Source organism: Athene cunicularia (genome assembly GCF_003259725.1).
Source record: "Athene cunicularia isolate RWA chromosome 9 unlocalized genomic scaffold, athCun1 chr9_part1, whole genome shotgun sequence".
Lineage (NCBI taxonomy): Eukaryota > Metazoa > Chordata > Aves > Strigiformes > Strigidae > Athene > Athene cunicularia.
The window spans coordinates 12,944,877-12,962,715 of record NW_020799110.1 but is presented as its reverse complement, the minus strand read 5'-3'; the positions used below and the strand labels follow the sequence as shown (position 1 = coordinate 12,962,715).

The 17,839-nt window shown below is 45.7% G+C and overlaps 1 protein-coding gene across 3 annotated transcripts in view; it reads left to right on the top strand.

Moving 5' to 3' along the window:
* P3H2 (prolyl 3-hydroxylase 2) overlaps positions 1–17,839 on the top strand; it is a 73,917-nt gene that overhangs the window by 12,402 nt on the left and 43,676 nt on the right. Inside the window, exon 1 of one of the 3 annotated variants that reach the window (XM_026855205.1) lies at positions 10,087–10,180. The exons of the other annotated variants lie outside the window; for them this stretch is intronic. The gene's annotated coding sequence lies outside the window, so the exon portion shown is untranslated. Of the gene's footprint in view, positions 1–10,086; positions 10,181–17,839 lie in introns of those variants that run through there. 3 annotated transcript variants of the gene reach the window in all.

Sequence of the window (17,839 nt, the reverse complement as noted above, 5' to 3'; positions counted from 1 at the left end):
TTCCAGTAGCCTCAATGATTTGAGTGTAACTAAGGCACAACATGTGAAACCAGTGCCTGGTTGTTCCTCTGTGCCTGGCTGTTGCCTGGTGCCTGAGTGGGTGGTTCAGGTCTGGGCGATGGGAAGGCAGCATGAGAGGAATTGCCTAGGAGAGGCAGCTCTGCAAGGCAGTGGTTTGAAGAGGACAGGACTCGTAGCTCCCCAGCTGCCTGGGATGTGCAGAAGAGGGTTTCAGTTTTGGCAGCTGGACTCTCCAGTGATAGCTGAAGCTCTGGGAGTTGAACTATTCTGTGATTCTCTGAATGTTCCCAAGCTCAGGTCTGAGATTAACAAAAGAGTTTTCCCCATCTTGGGGGACTCATTCCAGCCTGATTACTGTTTGGGTTTTAGATGTTCAACAAAACAGTCCCTGGAAAATGACTTTTGCACTGTAGCACAAGGCTTCCTGCAGTGGTGTTTTTAACTCCAAATCATTGTTATTTTAATCAGTGTACTTCTGTTTTCCAGATCTATTTTTGGATCCTTGCTGTGAAATCTAGCTAGATTATAGACTCCTTAATAAACTATTTTTAGTCTCTAATGTTTTTTGAATCAAAGCAAACCAGGTAGAGAGACATGATTTGCCTGGACTTCTTTTTTGAAAGTTACAGCACTTAAAGCTGTCACTGACCTGCCAGTAATCAGTGCGTTCAGTTATCTTGGAAAACACAGTGTAGAAACCATACTGTCCTTCATGATGCTTTTTGAGAAGTATTAGATAGGAAAGGTTTGCATGCTTCAGGCTTATTGTTTACATTCCTTTTCCTTTGCTGTTACTTTGTGTCATGGATGTTACAGTTCAGCTCCTGAGTGGAATTGTCAGTGGAGTCAGGCGATGGAGCTGTGCTCAGAAATGGCTCCAGGTCCTTAGGGATCTTTTGTGCTGCTCTTTAGGGTTGCTTTGGTATTGCAGCCAGCTTCTGCTGAAGAGTAAAGTCCTGCTAAGTAGGACTGACAGTTGTGCTCTTGCTCTGGGTGTGCTTCATAGGCTCTTCTCACGTGCGCAGATATGCATGGAGCTGGGGTGGTGAACAGGAGAACCATACTGGTGTTTGCCTGTTCGGCCTGCTGGGGGCAGGAGGGACTGCTCAGGTGTAAGAGCCAGCAATGCTTGACCCTGCGGGTAAAGGATTACTTCACTGGGGTAAGAATGTACTCAAGCCTAGAGAGAAGCATCTTTGGGAAGTGATCAGGGTTACTGTGCCAAGTGAAGTAGTACACTAGTGTAAGTCAGTGCTTCTAGGTGCCATGGTACAGCTGGGTCGATTAATGCATTATCTGACCCACGTCACTGTCCATCTTATTTAAGCTACTTGATGCCAAGTTTGCAGTTATCCTCTACTACTGGGGGAGGAGAGCGAAGCCCAGAGAGCTGAGCTCTCAACGCTACTTAATTTTGCTCTGTTTGCTCTTGGGGCCTGGGGTAGGAAAGGTAGAGTTTGGAGAAAGACAAGGAAGGGAGGAGCTGCTTCTCTTTTCATAGTGTTTCCTATGTGCCAGGAGGATCATCAGGCCTTTTGGAGGTTATCTTTGTAGATTATCCCGTTGCAAACCTGCAGCAGATTTAGGCTGTGCTATACTCTCCCTTTAATGTGTCAGCAAGTTTTGCCTCTGCTCTTATATACACTAAATGCTTTAGCAGCCCTGAGCATGGAGATCTAGATCTGCTTTTACTTAGCATTAAGAGTCATAAAGCAGTGCTCAACTGTCTCTTGCTCCAGAGCCAGGATGCTGCTCAGTGCAAGCAGAGACTTTGTCCTGCCAGTGACCAGTGACAACAGGAGGATGTCAGTGCTAGGGAATTTCAGGCAGAGGTATGTACCAAATGCTGCTGAAAACAGCAGGGTTTGGAGCCTCCCGAGTTGCACACTTTGTTCTTGGTCCATCCTGAGGACAACTGCTCTTGACTGCCAGACTGTGCTGTAAATTGGTGATGGATTTACCAGAGTGTCCTCACAGGTGTCTGGATTTGAAATCTGGTGATATAAGCAATAAAACTTGCAGTTTTATACCGTGTAATGGCATGGATGTATCTGCCCATTAATCTGAAAGCACTGAGCTGGAGGTTGTTAGTATAAATGGGAGTGTGATTTAGCTTATCCAGAAAGAAAAAGTGTTAGCTGAGTTGGTACCTATACTTGCTGTGGACTTACTTACATCAGTTCTCATGGCTCAGGGTGATGCATGACGACTTACTGCAGCACAACTACTACACTGCATTGAACCTTGTGTTTTGAATCCCATGTGTTGGGTTTTCGTTCTGCATGGCACTCAGGTGTGATCTGGCAGACCTCACGCTTATACATGGTCTCAACTGTGTTTTATTTGGGAGTGTGTGACCCAGACAAGTGCTGCTGTGGCCACCAGCAACAGTTTGTGCGGTAGGACAGAAATGGCTGGGTTCAGTCCATCCCAGCCCTCTGTGCCCTGATTTGCCTGTCTGTGGAATGAGTTTGATGTGCAGTAATTACACACCAAGCACTGGGCATTGTGAGATGTAACTAACATCACGTGTTTGGTGAGTGTCAGGTGCACTGCATGATGTCTGTGCACTGCGAGCGAGCTCCGATGGGAGTAGCAGATTAAAGATGTCCTGTACTGTAAGAGAAAAGCCCGATTATGGAAGTGGTTTGCTCAGTCAATAGTGCTGCCTGGCTTATTAGCAGAGCATGAGCTGACTGTTCTCTCGGTGGAAACCAGTCGCACAGCAGTATGAATAGGCACAACTGTCCTCCATGTGAAAGAGGAGACTTACGTGACAGCTGTGCAGGTCCAGGACAGGTCAGCTTCAGACATGACCCTTCACTAAAGCTTCACAGGGAGCAGTACAGTGTCTGTGTTTCAGCAGCACGGGACTCCATAGAGCAAACATTTGTGGTTAGATATTCCTTATTAACTTTGCAGAGATCTTTTTGACTTCGGGACATTCAATATATTTTATTCCAGATGTTTTTCCCTGAGCTGCTGCTGCTGCTGTTGAAAGGGTCCTCAAAACCCGATGACATCCCTGGGATCTGGGGGAAATTGAGCATCTCGGATGAGTGGGAGCTCTAAATTATTACCAGGTTGCAGAATAATGGTTCTCCTTGTTTTGGGCCTTTAAAGCCTGATAGGATCACTGTAGGAAATGTGACCCAATAGTTTTTTTTGGAGTGGTTCCTGAGTTACAAACACTTTCTGGTTGGGACCTGGACTGAATCTGGAAAACCAGCTTCCTTGTCCAGGGGCAACAGCTTTCATTTCACAGAGCCTGATGCATCTGGCTGAGGATGAAAGGTGAAGTGGGGGTCCTCAATGTCCTGTACCCAATCCCATCACCACACCATCCCATCATCACCCCACAAATTCCCCTGGGAATCTGCTCTGCACACCTCTGTATTTTTTTCTGCTGAACCTTGCCAGGTAAACCCCTACAAACAGCACGAGCTAGCGCAGGTAGAGTCCGACTCATCTGCATAGCCCAACCAGCCATGGGGCTGAGCAGGGCTGACAACTTGTCCTGTCTGTGGCTGTGCTGCTTGAGGAGAGTTGCTGAGAGTGACTCTCACTTTGCAGCAAGACTTTTATCTATTTTTCATATTGCTTTGCTTTAAAAGAAAAAAAAAAAAAACCTGCTGGAAAAATAATTATTTCAACATCCATTGAGAGGTTTTTTGAAAGCTGCTCTTCTGCTTGATTTCAAATCCATGGAGTAAACTGTAATTTCGGCTCTGGAGCATGTTTCAGTTTGTCTTCTTCCTGTGGGGGAGTCAAAAGAGAAATGTGAGAAAAGTGGGGCAGGGAACAGAAATGGCAGAGTTATCAGGGGAAACAAGTCAGTGTCAAATGTGCTTGGAGGAGGTGGTCATGGAAATGCCGTCGTCAGGCACTCACCTGTTACAAGTTTTGAGGAAGATGAGTAGTGCTGGGTTCATTTTGTTTTGAAGGCAAGAACTTGCAAAAAAGGTTGGATTTGAACTTTTTTTGTGCAGAAAGCTGTAGCAAGAGTTTGTGCTGGCACCGAGGCAGCCAGGCAGGATCCACAGCAGCTGGCAAAGAGGGAGCTCGTGGTCATATCTCGCAGGGTCTCGGCCCTGCACAAAGCAAACAGCTGTTGTTCACATCTTTTAATTCATCAAGTATCTTGTCTGTGTCTTGGTTTTGAAGGCTCTCTTGCTTTGCTTCCACTCTGGTAAGGCCTGTGTGGCAGGTGTCTGGCAAAGCCAACGCTGTGGCATGAGGGATTAGTCCTTCTCCCCAGGTCCCTGAGGCCAGGTGTCCAGGGAGGTTTAACCAGGGTTGCTGTCAGTAGTGAATGTCAGGATTTCTCATCACTGAAGCATGTCCAGAATTTGCTGCTTTTGGGGTGTTTTGGTCTAGATCCCACTAGGAAGTCTTCATATTTATAATATAACCTTTCTTATGTAGTTCATTGGCCTGCAGCAGCAACCATAGACACATTTCTTTTCTGAACTACCGTTACATGTATTGTTACAGAAGAAAATTTGCAATGGAGCTGATCGGCCTTTTGATGGCTCCCTGGTTAGCAATTGCAAGCATCTTAACCTGTTCATAAACACGCTTTCTACTGCAAAGTGAGGATTTCCAGGAGCTTTCAGCCTTTGCTTAAATGTGGATACACTTACCTGGCATGTGATTGAAGTACCCCAGACTCTGCTTGACCTGAGACATACGTCTTTGTATCCAGTTATGCAAGTGTTAGTATATTAAACTGCTCTGTGATGTCTTCTGCAGAGCTGTGCAGGGAGCCTTGTGTGGATTTGGGAGATCTCAGAGCTTGCTTGTGCATACACGCTCATGTGCACTCACGGGTGCAGAGCTTTAGGAAAGAAGATAGCTGTTCTTTGAATCCTTCAGAGTTCCACACTGGAAGAAAACTTGGCAAAAATACGGCATCCTGAATTTGTAAATGTTTGCTTCTTTATTCACATTTGCTCGTATCCCCGGAGAAATGAAGTCATTTATTTGATTTGCCCTGCTGCTTCACACTCCTACTTATGAATGGTAGGGGAAAAGACTGGGAGTATGAATAGCCTGGCCGCATGTGGTTTTGAAAGACGTGTTCGCTTGCACATTAGTGTCCGAATAGAGTAGCTGGCTCTGAAATCCTATCAGTAAGGCTTTTGAGTAACTTAAAACCTTTCTAGTAGATGCTTAGCATTTCTTCCACTCTGACATTGTGTAAGCCCTTGTTGAAGTTTCATTACCTCAGTAACCACAGAAAAGCAGCCAGCCTTTTCACTGAAACCTCTCCACAAAGGTCTGGATTCATGGGTTTTTTTTTTCTTTTTCCTTGAATGCAGAGCACAGCTTATTGTAGTTTAAATACAGGGTAGAAGGCCAAGATCACATATGGATCTGAGTGGCAGTTGTGCTAAAGATGGAGGATGAATGTGTCTTGTCCCCTGGCTACCTCTGTGCAGCTCTGCACTAAATATGGAAGGTGACCCGTATAATTTTCAACATAAGTAGGATATTCAGTGCTTTCTTTAGAGTGGCTTATAAAAGACCAACCCCAAACAGCTGCTGTTTCATGGGCCATTCTTGGTATTTTCCTTGCTTTAAATAACTCCAAAGCTTCATCTTGTGCTTTGGTGGGAGCTTTCCTCACTTTCTCTCTAGAAGGCTCATGTGTTGCCTCAGTGATTTGCCCCTGAGTTAGCAGGACATCGTGGTGTGGGCAGATTTCTCTATCGCTCTCTCTTCTGGGTGCAGGTTTCCTGGTGGAGGGACTTCAGCCACCCCCCGAATGACACATGTTCTTCTCAGTGTGAGCATCCCCTTCCTGCGTTCACCACCAAGCCCCATCAAGGTTGCTTCCAACCTGGCTCCTGCTGCTGTTAACATAGACCAGAAGAGTTACCCAGGAACAAAAAAATGTATTTTTTTCCCCAGCATTTTGTTTCAGCTGGTTTCATACCAGGAGACAGTGACAGTGTATGCCGCTGCTATGTAGAGAGCCTAAAATCTTCTCTTAAAAATTTTAGGCAAACCTCTGCCAGAGCCAATACATGGAGCTGCTGACTTTTTCTTGCTGTGGGATACTGCTAGGACTTGGGAAAGATTATAATTTTTGCCCTTTTTTTTTTCCCCCTTTTTTTTTTTTGAGTGGCATGACCCCAAACAATTGAAATCGATGCTAAACTGAATGTTGAGTGAAAAAGATTTTTATTTGAACCTTCTGAACTCTCAAGTTCAATCTGGTCAACTTCCACTTGCCGACATTTGGAGAGAGGCAAAGGAAAAGATCTTTTTAGATACCAGGCAATGCATTATATGTGTCTCCACAGACGCTCTCATTTTCAGCTTTTTTTTTTATTCAGACACCTATAAAATTAAGGGATTATTTTCATTGGCACAAGATCATGCCTATTTTCAGAAGCATCCAGAGCAGTTACTGCTGCTGGGGGAATTGGTGCCAGGCAGCTGCTCTTCATTTTTAGGGAATTTAAGAAAAGTTCGTAGTGCTTATCTGGTGTTTTATGGTTAGTAAAGCCTCAGTTTTCTCCCTTGGAGGTTCATTAATCACATTATTTGCTGCTTAAGCAGCAAGGTAGCAATCAGACAGAAATTACTGATATTATTTGCTCTTATCTGATACAAAGTTGTTGGGGAATGAAAAAAAAGATGAGAAGACTTCTCAGACCTGAGAAAGAAAAGCTGTTACTTCTGTCTGTTCTGTGGGGCACCCAAGGCAAGAAGCTTACCTTAGCTGATCAAATAAGCACACAAAATTCATCTAACAGCTTTGCTCTTTCACAGTGGTGATGGCTTTTTTTTTTTCTCCAACTATTTTTTTTGTGTGTAATCCGCAACAGAGCCAGTGTGCGGTTCTGCTCTGTGCTAGCAGATGGGATGCTCAGAGCCAGCAGCAGGCATACAAACTTCTGGAGATGATGGACTTTCATCTCAAAGAGCCTGCAGTGCTTGCATTGTTGTGGGAGATAAATTATCAAGAGTGTACAAGTTCAGCAGGGTGAAAGGGGGAACAAGAGTTTCCTGCTTTGGGTTTGTGCCTGTGGGCAGAATCTGCTGGGCATCAGACACCCACCACCCTAATGAAATGAAGAGATATTAAGATACTAGAAGTTTGATCATGTCCTTTGCCACAGAACACACCATGACTTGCTAGAATTTTTCAATTTGAAAGACTAAAAGGCCTCAGTAAATTGCCTTCAAAAAAAAATGAAAAAAAAAAGAAACAAAAAGCAATGTATGACAGAGGGTAGCAATGGCAAGTGGACTGACAGCGCTGCTCTGTGCCCTGCTCTGACAGCACGGGTCTCTCTGATGACTGGTCCATCCCTCTTGCTTAATTTTAAATTTAATTTCAGTCATGGAGGTACAACTGTTCAAACTCATGTGCAGGTGGGAGGTTTTTCTCTACATGTTTTCATTGCAGATAACTGCAGAAGGAAGAAGGCTTCACTGCACTGCGGGGATCAGGCTGAACTCTGTGTGTTGGCAGGCAGACAAGAATTATCTGTTCCTTAGGAAGCTGTGAATGTTTGATCTGAACTTGTGGGGCAACAGGTGTGAATTGCTGCCTGCAATTCATCTTGGGTTTCTTCTGTATCTCCTTCTCACACCAGATGCTATCTGGTTCATCAGCACAGCCACTTGCTTCCACCCTGTGCTTCTGCTTAGACCTAGCCAAATCCACCAGTAGAGTGTAACTTTTGGGCTTTCGTTAATATTCCCAAGTCAGAGGTTTGCCACATCTTTCAGTGGATGCTGATGTTGCCACTGGGTCCCTCTCTGCCTGTCTCGAGCGTGACATGCAGTAGACAGGGCAATGAAAACCATTTTAGCATAAAATCTGTGGGGCTGAAGCTGCTTCTCTGAGACAGCTCACATTTCACACTCCCTACTGAGAAAGTCTTGCTGTAATCTGCTAGATAAGGAAAGTATTTTTATTTCACCTCCCTTTCACCTCTGAATACGCTGCTTGCTAAGAATCTGGCTCTGCCACCACTGCACATTTTTGCAAGGGGGGGAGGAGGCTCTCAGTTACCACAGATGCTGGTTTTACCCCCTTACCGCTTGCTGAGTCAAGCAGATGCAGCCCAGAGATGATGTAGGTTGCATCTCGGACTTTCCAGGTTTTTCCACCCTTGCAGACCTCCCAGTTAGTCATTATGGTTTCAGCTAAAAATAGATTTAAGGGACATTATTCATCCTTCAGGGAAAGAGCAGAGGAAGGACCTGGATTTTGATGTCTTTTCCATGCAGGAGCATGGTTGATCCTATGGCTTCAGGAGCTCATCACCTGAAACCCTGCAACGTATGGAATCTGGGAACTGCTCTCAGCTCTTAGCCCCTCACTGAGATACGGGGATTGCTGTACTGGTACTGTGTCAACAGAAGCGACACTGAATAGGTCAGAGTAGAAATAACCAACATGGCTTTGTCTGGAAAGTCACATAATGGATCAAACTCTCACTGAGAGCCATTTGGTTACATTTTCGAACTAGAAGCCTGCAGTTTGGTGTCTTGTCTTGTAGGACAGCAACTAAGTAAGTTTTCAGAAGCTGGGAGTACTGACAGCTGCCATGAACCTCACACTGAGGTTTCAGAGGCAGATGTTGGCATTGCCCTCTTGCAGAGCTGATCCCCTTCCTGCTTCAGCCTTGGGGATTCAGGACACTTTCTGGCTGTGATGTTTTGGGCTCTGATGCTGGCTGCTGTGGCACCTGGAGCTGGGAAACATTACTGGGCTGGGAAGTTTACTGTGGTGCTGATTCAGAAAGGCAGATGGAGAAGATGCTGGAAGATGCCTATATCATGACATTTGCCCGAAAGAGATTATTTCCAGGAAGAGAGTTGCTATGCTTCTTTCACAACCTGTTATAAGCAGCCAGCCTGGAGTGGGGCTTGGAAAATGTAGCAAGTCATGGGCTTTTTAGTTCTTGGTTGTGCACAGCTTCTTCATCTTGGCACTGGAGAAAGAGCGGAGCTCTAGTTTATTTTCCAGCTCACAGCCAAGGCAGACTAGTCTAATGGAAACTGGATCCTTGCAGAAGAAAAATGTAGAGGGTGCTAGTTTGTTTTTTGCCATTTATCTTGCTGGAGAAGAGGAGGTGAAGGACTGGAAATGAGACAGGTCTATCATCCCCTGATTAATGTGAATTGTCTAGTGTGCTTTGGGATGAATCCCAGTTTCCTTTGATTATTTTTATCCTAAAAGGTGTGAGGTGCGAATTTGAATTTCATCAAGTGACTTGTTGATGCTTCTCACACAATGGATGCTTCCATTGAAATGTCTCAACATGAGGAAACAATCAGAGCCTCTGTGGGTGCTCCTGGGGAGAGCAGTAAATGAGGCTGGAGCCTGAGGTACCAGCTGAGGAGAAGGCTGATGAAGGCAGTGGTGCACGCGTGGCTGCCAGCCCACGTCTGCTGCACTGATCTTGCAATACAGATTGATTTTCTGCTCCTGTGTTTTCAAAGATACCCATGACATCAGTCAAGCAACTTTTTTTCATCTTCCTCTTTCCCAGGTCTATGCCATAGGGTTCAATAGGGTGCCAAGAAGCAGCACAGACTCAGAGGTGACACCCTTCCTGGCCATCGCAGGGCTCCTTTGACTTCTGGTTTCAGGAGGAGGCTGAGTTGGAAGAGAAGCAGCTTCCCATCTGGAATTTCCTGTTTGGGTGCTGGGAAAGTTGTTAGGGATTCCGATCTTAATTAGGAATTTTCTGTTTCAATTAAGATACCTTCCTGACCAACTCAAGCCCTATACCAGATGTGTCATAAACTCTTCCCTGCAATTCTGCTTCTCTGAAGCTCCACGCAGTAACAGACTATGGACATGTGGTGCAGAAACCACATTTGGATTTTCTAGTGAGAAAGCCTATTTGTCCCAGTCTTTTTGTTGCTGCTGTTGTTACTCTTAGTAACATTGTGTGCACTAGAAAACAGATGATTAATGGTATGGTAGGAGGGGGAGGTTTGGTTTTGGTTTTTGTTTTTAGGCAACTGACACAAGAGCTGCTGCATCCAGTTAGAATAAAGGTCCCTAAGAGTGGCTGGCACTGGGCTCTCAAAGAATGGCAGAAGAACAGCGAAAATGTTGTGATACTTGCCTCAAGTGCTCACCCAGCCTCCAGAACTGGTGGCTGTGGGACAGCCTAGATCTGAGGTTGGTGTCTCTGCCTGTAATAGCCTCCACTGGATTCTTCCTCTATGAATTTTTCTGATTGCTTTTGACCTTTCATACAGGTTTGGCATCCACTACCCCTTCAAAGTGTAATGATGCTCTGCATAAAGGCTTGCCACCTTGCCTTTGGTCTGACAATGTCACCTCCTTCCTCTGGCTGTCCCTCATTGTAATGTATTTATTTATTGGTGACTCGGTCATCTCCTTCAGGAGTCTAAAAAGTTCTTGAAAACACAATTTAAAAAAAGGAGGTAGTGTCACTGTGTAGGTGATGCTATATAAATTATCCTTTCATGCAGATGATTGTCATATAGATTTCTGTGCCATATTAATAATGTGTATTTGTGTGTGGGAGGGAGGCAGGATGGGGAGGTTGGTGGGGTGGAGGGGTCACAGGGCAGTATAAAAGAATCAAAATGCCAGGAGAAGGCTCTGCAGTCCACCTGACACACCCGCAACAGGTCTGCTGGGGGCTGGAACTGGGCAAGTTCAGAGCACAAATAGGGTGCTGTGCTTATTTTCATATTAAGGGCTGTTGATTTTTCAGAAATCAAAATTAGTTCTCAAAAATCATAAATCTGTGCAAATGTTGGGTTGGGAAGCACTTAAAACACTTACCTAGTCCAGCCATCTGCTATGAAATAGGTACATGCCAGATATTTATCAGATGTGCTTTTAAAATCTTCCTGAGAAGGAGAATCCCAAATTCCCAAAGGAAAATGTCCTTGAAGTTGGGATTTTTTTCCCTGATGCCTAGATAAACATTTTTGCATGCTACAAACTAAGCCAATGGATAGACCCTGTCTCCTTATCACCTTTCTTTTTATATATCAGCCTTTTATATATTTGAAGGCTGTTTTCAGCTCTCCTCTCAGATTTTTTTAATTCTAGCTTGAGAAAACCCACTACTTGCAACCCTCCCTCCTGGACCAGACCTTTTAGAGCCGTTTTATATCTCTCTTGTGTCCTGCTCCCACCCCAACTCTGCTGGACTCTGTTTAGCTTGTGTTCACTTTTCCCAAAGCATTGATTTTGCATTTCTTGTTGCTCACGTCCTGCAGTGGGACATGTTATTGTGAGATAGGCTGTTTGCAAGAGCAGCCCACATTCTTCAAGTTATTCTAGAACTTACATTTCTGCAGAAATCAGATTATTTGCTGTGCAGGTGTACCCTTCGTGTTTGTAAGTCCAAGGCTGGGTTAAAATGACAGAGGTACTTTTTCCTGGAGGAGAGTGCTTGAAGAAAGGGCTCTTCCTACTGAGGGACCTGTCACAGATGCAGACCAAGGGGGGAATGATGCCTACTTGAGAATGCTGACAGCATGTGCAGATGAGCAGATGTTTCAGAGGTGATAGGACGGACAAAGGCAGCATTTCCTGTTAGAGATGATTAATTTGCTGAGCAAGTTGGATTCAGGGCCAGAAGAGCAAGAGCAGAAGACTCCTGTGGGTGGTTTCTTGTGGTATTTTTCCAGAGAAGATGCTGATTTAATACTTCCTGTTGATCAGTGTTGTAGTGGGATTCTTCAGTTCCCAGGGCAAGAGAGTTCATGGTGCTGAGCCCTTGCTTAGTGGTGGGTGTGCAGGGCAATGGCCGCACGTGCTCTGCCGTGCCAGCAGTCGTGGGAGATGCTAGATCCCTCTGTCAGATTGGAGAACACTCCTGTCTGAGAGCAGGGGCAGGGCTGCAGGATACTGTTCTGGAAGCAGATGGCTTTCGGGGAGCCTCCTGCCTTGCTGGGAGCTGGTTGACAGGATAAGGTCATAGCACAGGGTCTGAGCCAGCTACACAGCACCATGAAGCTGCAGCTAGTGTTGAAGCCAGTTAGTGCCTTAGTGTTCTACTGAGTCGCCTGTGGTCATCCTTATAAGCAAATTCCCCTCCGCTGGATAATGAATTCTCAGATCCAGACAGAGGAAGTCTCTCATCATTCTCCTCTTCTGAGGTAACTCAGATTCTTTGTAAATTAACTTACATAAACTGGAAGCACCGGATACCTCAACAGTGGTTAAGAATCTCCTCCAAGTAGTACTGAAGTGGATGGAAACTGGATATAGGTCCGATTGCTATGCCAAATTCCAGCTATTCAAATTGAGTAGCTGACTTTCTGCTTTCCTGTATCCCATGTCAGATGTAAACATCGGTAAGCAGCTCGATCCATTCGTCTCTGTTACAATCATGTCTATGGATAAGGCCATAAAGAATATGTGCTCCTTCAGGCCAAAGCTCTTAGATGAGCTCTCTTTAGAAAACTGGAGATGTGTTTTCCACCTTCCCCCCTCACTCTGTTACCTCTGACTCCAAAGAGAGCTGATAACCTGTCATCCTCTCACACTGGCTTCATACTTCCATAAACTGCTGATAGACGGTAGCAACCAGTCCGTAAGTGTGCTGTCCCTCTGCAGCAGGGCCATCGTCCTTCACCATTGCAAAAGAGCAAAAGTGATAGGTGTCTGATACCATGTGCTCTTAATACATATACCACCCTGTAGTATTGATTTTGAACAGCTTTACATATACCCTTTCTATTCTGTTTGCATTTGGTTTTACTAGTTAGTCTAGTTAAAACCTATAGAATTTTAATTGCCCTTTCCTCTTGCCTTACCTTCCTTGTCCTGCCCTGTCCTGTCCTTAAAGTTCATTTGTTTATGGCTGATGACATTTTGTCAGCCTTCCAAGCAGCAAGTAGTGCTTGGCAGGGTGATGCTGAGACTGCAAGGGCCAAAAATTCTAAGTACCTTGGAATTAAGGTTGTATGCTCCCAATTTCAGCATTTATAGGGGAAAAAGTATTGCTTCATGTTACAGAAGGAAAGTGGAAGAAGTGAAGAAAATACAGTGCTTCAGGCAAGGTTTCATCCAAGAAAGGAATCCAAACAAGTGCTGTCAGCTTGTGGCCTCTACAGAAAGAGACAATTTTGTAAGAGGACGTGAGCTCTGCAATGTACTCCTGTGTCTGGGGACTTGGCTCTGCTGCTGCTGGGCTATGGGGAGAAGGGGCCAGTGATAACCTGAAGATAACCTTTCCAAAACGAGGAAGCCTCCTCATGAAGAGGGATTAGATGATGAGGGCCCTTCACACTGATTAGGTAAAGATTTGAGGGAGGAGGTGGACAGAAATGGGTGTCTTCCATAGATGACCTCTGAGAGTGGTGACAAATCGTGGAGAGGAGGGTGTATGCAGGAGGTCCGGTCTGGAAAGTGTTTTCCTGCAAATTCTGGATTGCAGTGAAACCTAGGTGGGAGGAGGGCACGTGTATGTGTGACATTTAGCCTGTGGAGTTTTGGGGCACTCCAAGGTCAGTCTGGAGTGTTGAATACCTGGATTTATCCCTTCTGACCAAGTGCAAGCCTGTGCTCCACAGTGTCTCAGTGCCTCACTTATAAAACGAGGTTTGTAGCCATAGATAAATTATATTTGGAAAGTCTCATAATACATACATATTAAAAAAGGACAGATACAAACCCACATAAAATTCTGTGTGAGAACTGTTGGAAAGAAATTTTAGTAGGAGATGAGCAGTGATTTGGGGGAGAGATGATGGTGGGGATTATGGAAGAGTTGAACTGGTATGTTCCTACTTTATTTTTTTCCCAGAATCTTTTTTCAGTTAACAAAGCGCAGTAAATTTGTATCAGGAGCTGGACACCAGTATTTAGATACTCACTTTGGTTTTGCCCTGTGGTGTGAGATAGCAACCCCATTCAGCAATGTTCTAATTAATGTGTCAGTTCTCTCCTCTGGAACACAGATATCAAAGGTTTTCAGAAAATACTTCCTTCTCACATGGAGGGCTATTCCTAGTATTATTTTTGGAACTGGGGCTACCAGGAGTTTTCCAGGAAGAAAATTGAAAATCTCTGCTCCATGGGCCATCTGCTTAATTTCTTCTTTTTTTTATATGCATGAGACATTTTGGAGCCTGTATGTAATCAGACAGTCGTGTTGACTGATTCTGGTGTGTCGCAGAGCAAACACCTTGTAGCCTGGACCAGATGTGGGGAGGCTGATGAGGTGTCTGTAACCAGAGTGTGAAAACCTGAGGCTGCAGCAAAGGTTTGGAATTTGATACCTCTTGAGGTAATGGAAATTAGTGCTTTAGGCAGAAGAGAGAGTGCAGATTTGGGGAAAAATGCTATTAAAGGCAATGAAGCAGTACACGAATTAGAAATGAGGGATGTTACTTTGAGAGCTGAAGACTGACTAGAAAGTGAGGTCTCTGGAGAAGCTTTCCTGATGCTTCTTTATATTTGATTATTTTTGATTGTCGAGAAAATACAGCTTGCAAACATGTAATTTAATTCCATAGTCTGCTTTCACCTGGAGCATGATTGTGTATCTTGCACTGAGAGCCTGAGCAATGCTTGTGGGAATTGTGATCTGAGCCTCTGCACAGGGTGTGGAGCATGGGAGTGGGTGTTGGTTATGGGCCGTGAGTTGTGACACATAGCCACTTCTCCCCACTGGTCACATGCAGATGGAAGTGGGGATGGCTAGAAAAAGAGGCTCTGTTGGAAGCTACCAAGGGGTGCTGGATTTTCTTCTGCCTTGGCAGGAGCAAGAAAGCTCAGCTTTCCAGCTGTGTGCAGTCCCCTCAGATTGCTATCACTCGTTTTGATGTGCTTTGTCCTTCACCACCTTCAGAACTGTTGGTGACCATGTTTTTTGCTTCACTTGATCTTTTCACGTCTTCCTTGGAGTGTGACAGACTGTTGGGCAGCACAAGTGGCAAGGGCAGAACTAGCCAGTCTCAAAGCTGGAGATGTGGCTTTGCCTTGACCTCACTGATCCTTTGATCCTTGAAATGCACATGATGGGACATGTCCCACCCATCTCTGGATAGCTGGGAGTCTGCATGCCATCACCTCAGAGCTCAGGCAGGTCCTCCATGCTCCCAGTGCCCATCATCTCCTTGGGAACTGAACCCAAAGAGTGGTACCAGGTGGGGCAGATGGGACAACCTGTGGAGAGCAGGACATGCAGCGCATGCGGTTGCCCACGTTGGTGGAACGAGGGCTATCCAGTGAGGTGACTTTTAATCTGGAACTTGCTATTTGGTGTTTCCAATTATTTCAGGCTGTAAAGCCCTCCCCATTCCCCAGCGTGGGATTCCTGCCCTGGCAGCTGTGTTCCCAGTGTAATCTGAGTGTTGGGGGCTGGACTGGGGAGAAGCTGCTTGGGGCTGTCCTGCAGCTGCCAAGCACCCCTCAGATCTGCAAAACTGCATTTAACTTTGAATGCAGAATTTTTATGGTGACATTCTCCTAAAATAGCAAAGAATGTTTTATCACTCCTTAGAAATACAGGGAAAACCCACATAGCTTGGGGTGTCTTCCTAGCACCCAGGCATTGCATGTGTTACCACTATCTAGACAGATAGAATTAACTATTTTAAATCATCCTTCTTAGTTTAGGGCTTTTGCTTTCCTTTTGGACAGGACTCTTCATTTATCTTCCTTTGGGAAACTCCATATGTTTTTTTTTTTTTCTCTGGCCTGTTTGGCATGTTGAAGCAAAATTATGTGATTGACCTTTATGGTTACAGATGAAGCCGAGTTTGCAATCCTCGCTAATTTAGAATAGCTGCAGAAAAATCTCAAAAGCACTATAGATATTACAGATGAAAGCGGAAGCTGAATGGCTTGAAGAGGTTCAGCACTTTGGAAATTTGTAAATACTCAGCTGAGAGAGAAGTGGAGCATGTGTGTGTCGTTTACCGGGTGTCCTTGGCAACCTTTGCTCTCACTGAAGCAGAGGAGGAACAGCCATTACTTTTTTTCAAAAAAAAACCAAACCAAACAGGAAATCTTTTAAAATTTTGCCTGTGACTTCCCTGAAGACATAGATTAGATGGCCTTGTTCTTATATACCAGTGAAGGCGGGAGGCATGGAGAGGAGAGCAAGGAGGCCCAAGGTGGCGGTGCTGCCTGTGCCGGCGTGGCTGCTGCATGTGGCCGCTTCCCGGTGGATCGGAGCCGGAGCCGTGGCGCCTCGGACGCCGTCCTCCAGGCATTGCTTACTTTGCAGCTGCTGAATGCTGTCTGTGGGAGAGTCGCTCAGCATTTTTCTCAGGGATTTTGGAACATGTTTTCAGCACCACGTGGATCCCATGAAGTCCCCAGTTCCCGCTGGAGCGAGGAGGAAAGCTGGGTCCAGTTCCCTGACAGCGTGAGGGAGTTGTCCCCTTCCCTCTCATCTGCCAGGTCCCTCTGGAGTTTCTGAGGGGGGGTGCAGCAATATCTGAATTCAGCTCCAAAGGACGAGGGAAAAAAGCCTCTGCTATGCAATCTGCTGTAGTAAACAATAGCCCAGAGCCTGTGGGACAAGCTGGTAAATCCTCCAAGCTCGTGCTGCATTTGTACAACACTAAATATTCATTGAGGCTGTTCCTGTTACGTCTCCTGGGCTCTGGTTTAACCATCAGACAAACCCCTGCTTCTTGCGGCATCCCTGCCTGCTCACCCTGACCCTGAGGAGGCTGAGCCCCTGATGGAGTGAAGCCAGGGCAGTTCACTCAAAGGTACGGGGTAATTAGTGGCATATCAAGCTCCCTCTTTCTGACCCAGTGATTTGGCACTTTGAACGCAGCTGCTGGTTTAATGCCGAAGCCAGCCTTTCCCAAGGAACAGCAAGCTTGGCTGCAAGAGAAACACTTAAAAATGTGTTGCCTAATTGCTGCTGCTTAATTAAAGGAAAGAGCATGCCATTTCTGCATTCTGGCTGTGCTAGGGAACGGATGCAAGCAAAGCTGGGAGGGAGAAAGCTCAGAGGAAGCCTGGAGCAAAGTAGTTTTTGTGCAGGTCTTAATGGTCTGCCAAATGCTGCTGAACTTTTTCACTGGGTTGCAAAAGCTGTTACAAATTTTTCTTTTTCCTATCCCTCATTTTCTTCCCCACAGAGAGCCAATGCTGAGGGCCAGCAGTATAAACTGGAAGGGAAGGTGTTGGGTTTAACAAGTCCTAGAGGTTTGTTTCTAGCTATTCCCCTGGTTGCTTTGAGCATGTGGAAACTGGGTGTCCTGTGGTAGCCAGCATCGGGGCCAGCAAGTCAGCGTGGAGCAGTACAGCACCATGCCCTTGGCTGAGAGATGCTCTAGGCCGAACTTAACTTGTTTCAGCACAGCATCCTGGAAATGTGCTTATTTTGTCCCAGCTGCATTGCCCTGATGTCTGGGTTGAGCAGACCCACTGCTTCCAGGTCTGTGGTTAGTGTGTGTTATGTACAGTAAAGTGTCTCTGCACCCATGGGGTAGACGTGCCTGGTGCTTCACTGCTCTGACTCTTTGGCTCTGGTTTTATAGGATTCTGGGGGGTTTTGGTAGCATTATCCTACTGTGCTATTGGACTTTGAGGTCTAGAGGTAGGAAAGGGTTGCACAGTCTTGGCCTCTTCACCACCTGCAGAGGGGTCCTCTCATGGGAAGCTGACAGCTGAGCAGTGCTGGCCTGACTACAGTCCCCTGTGGGAAGTGCAAACAGGAAGGTGTTGATGTTCAAACTCAGTAGCCAGCTCCCAGCCAGCTTGTGTATAGTATTGACTGTCTGCTGCAGTGGAAAGGCCGTGTTCAAGCAGAATATCCATATGTGGGCTTGGATGACAGTGAAGTGAGGGGGGTATGAATGAGTGGGGGTACTCTTTTGC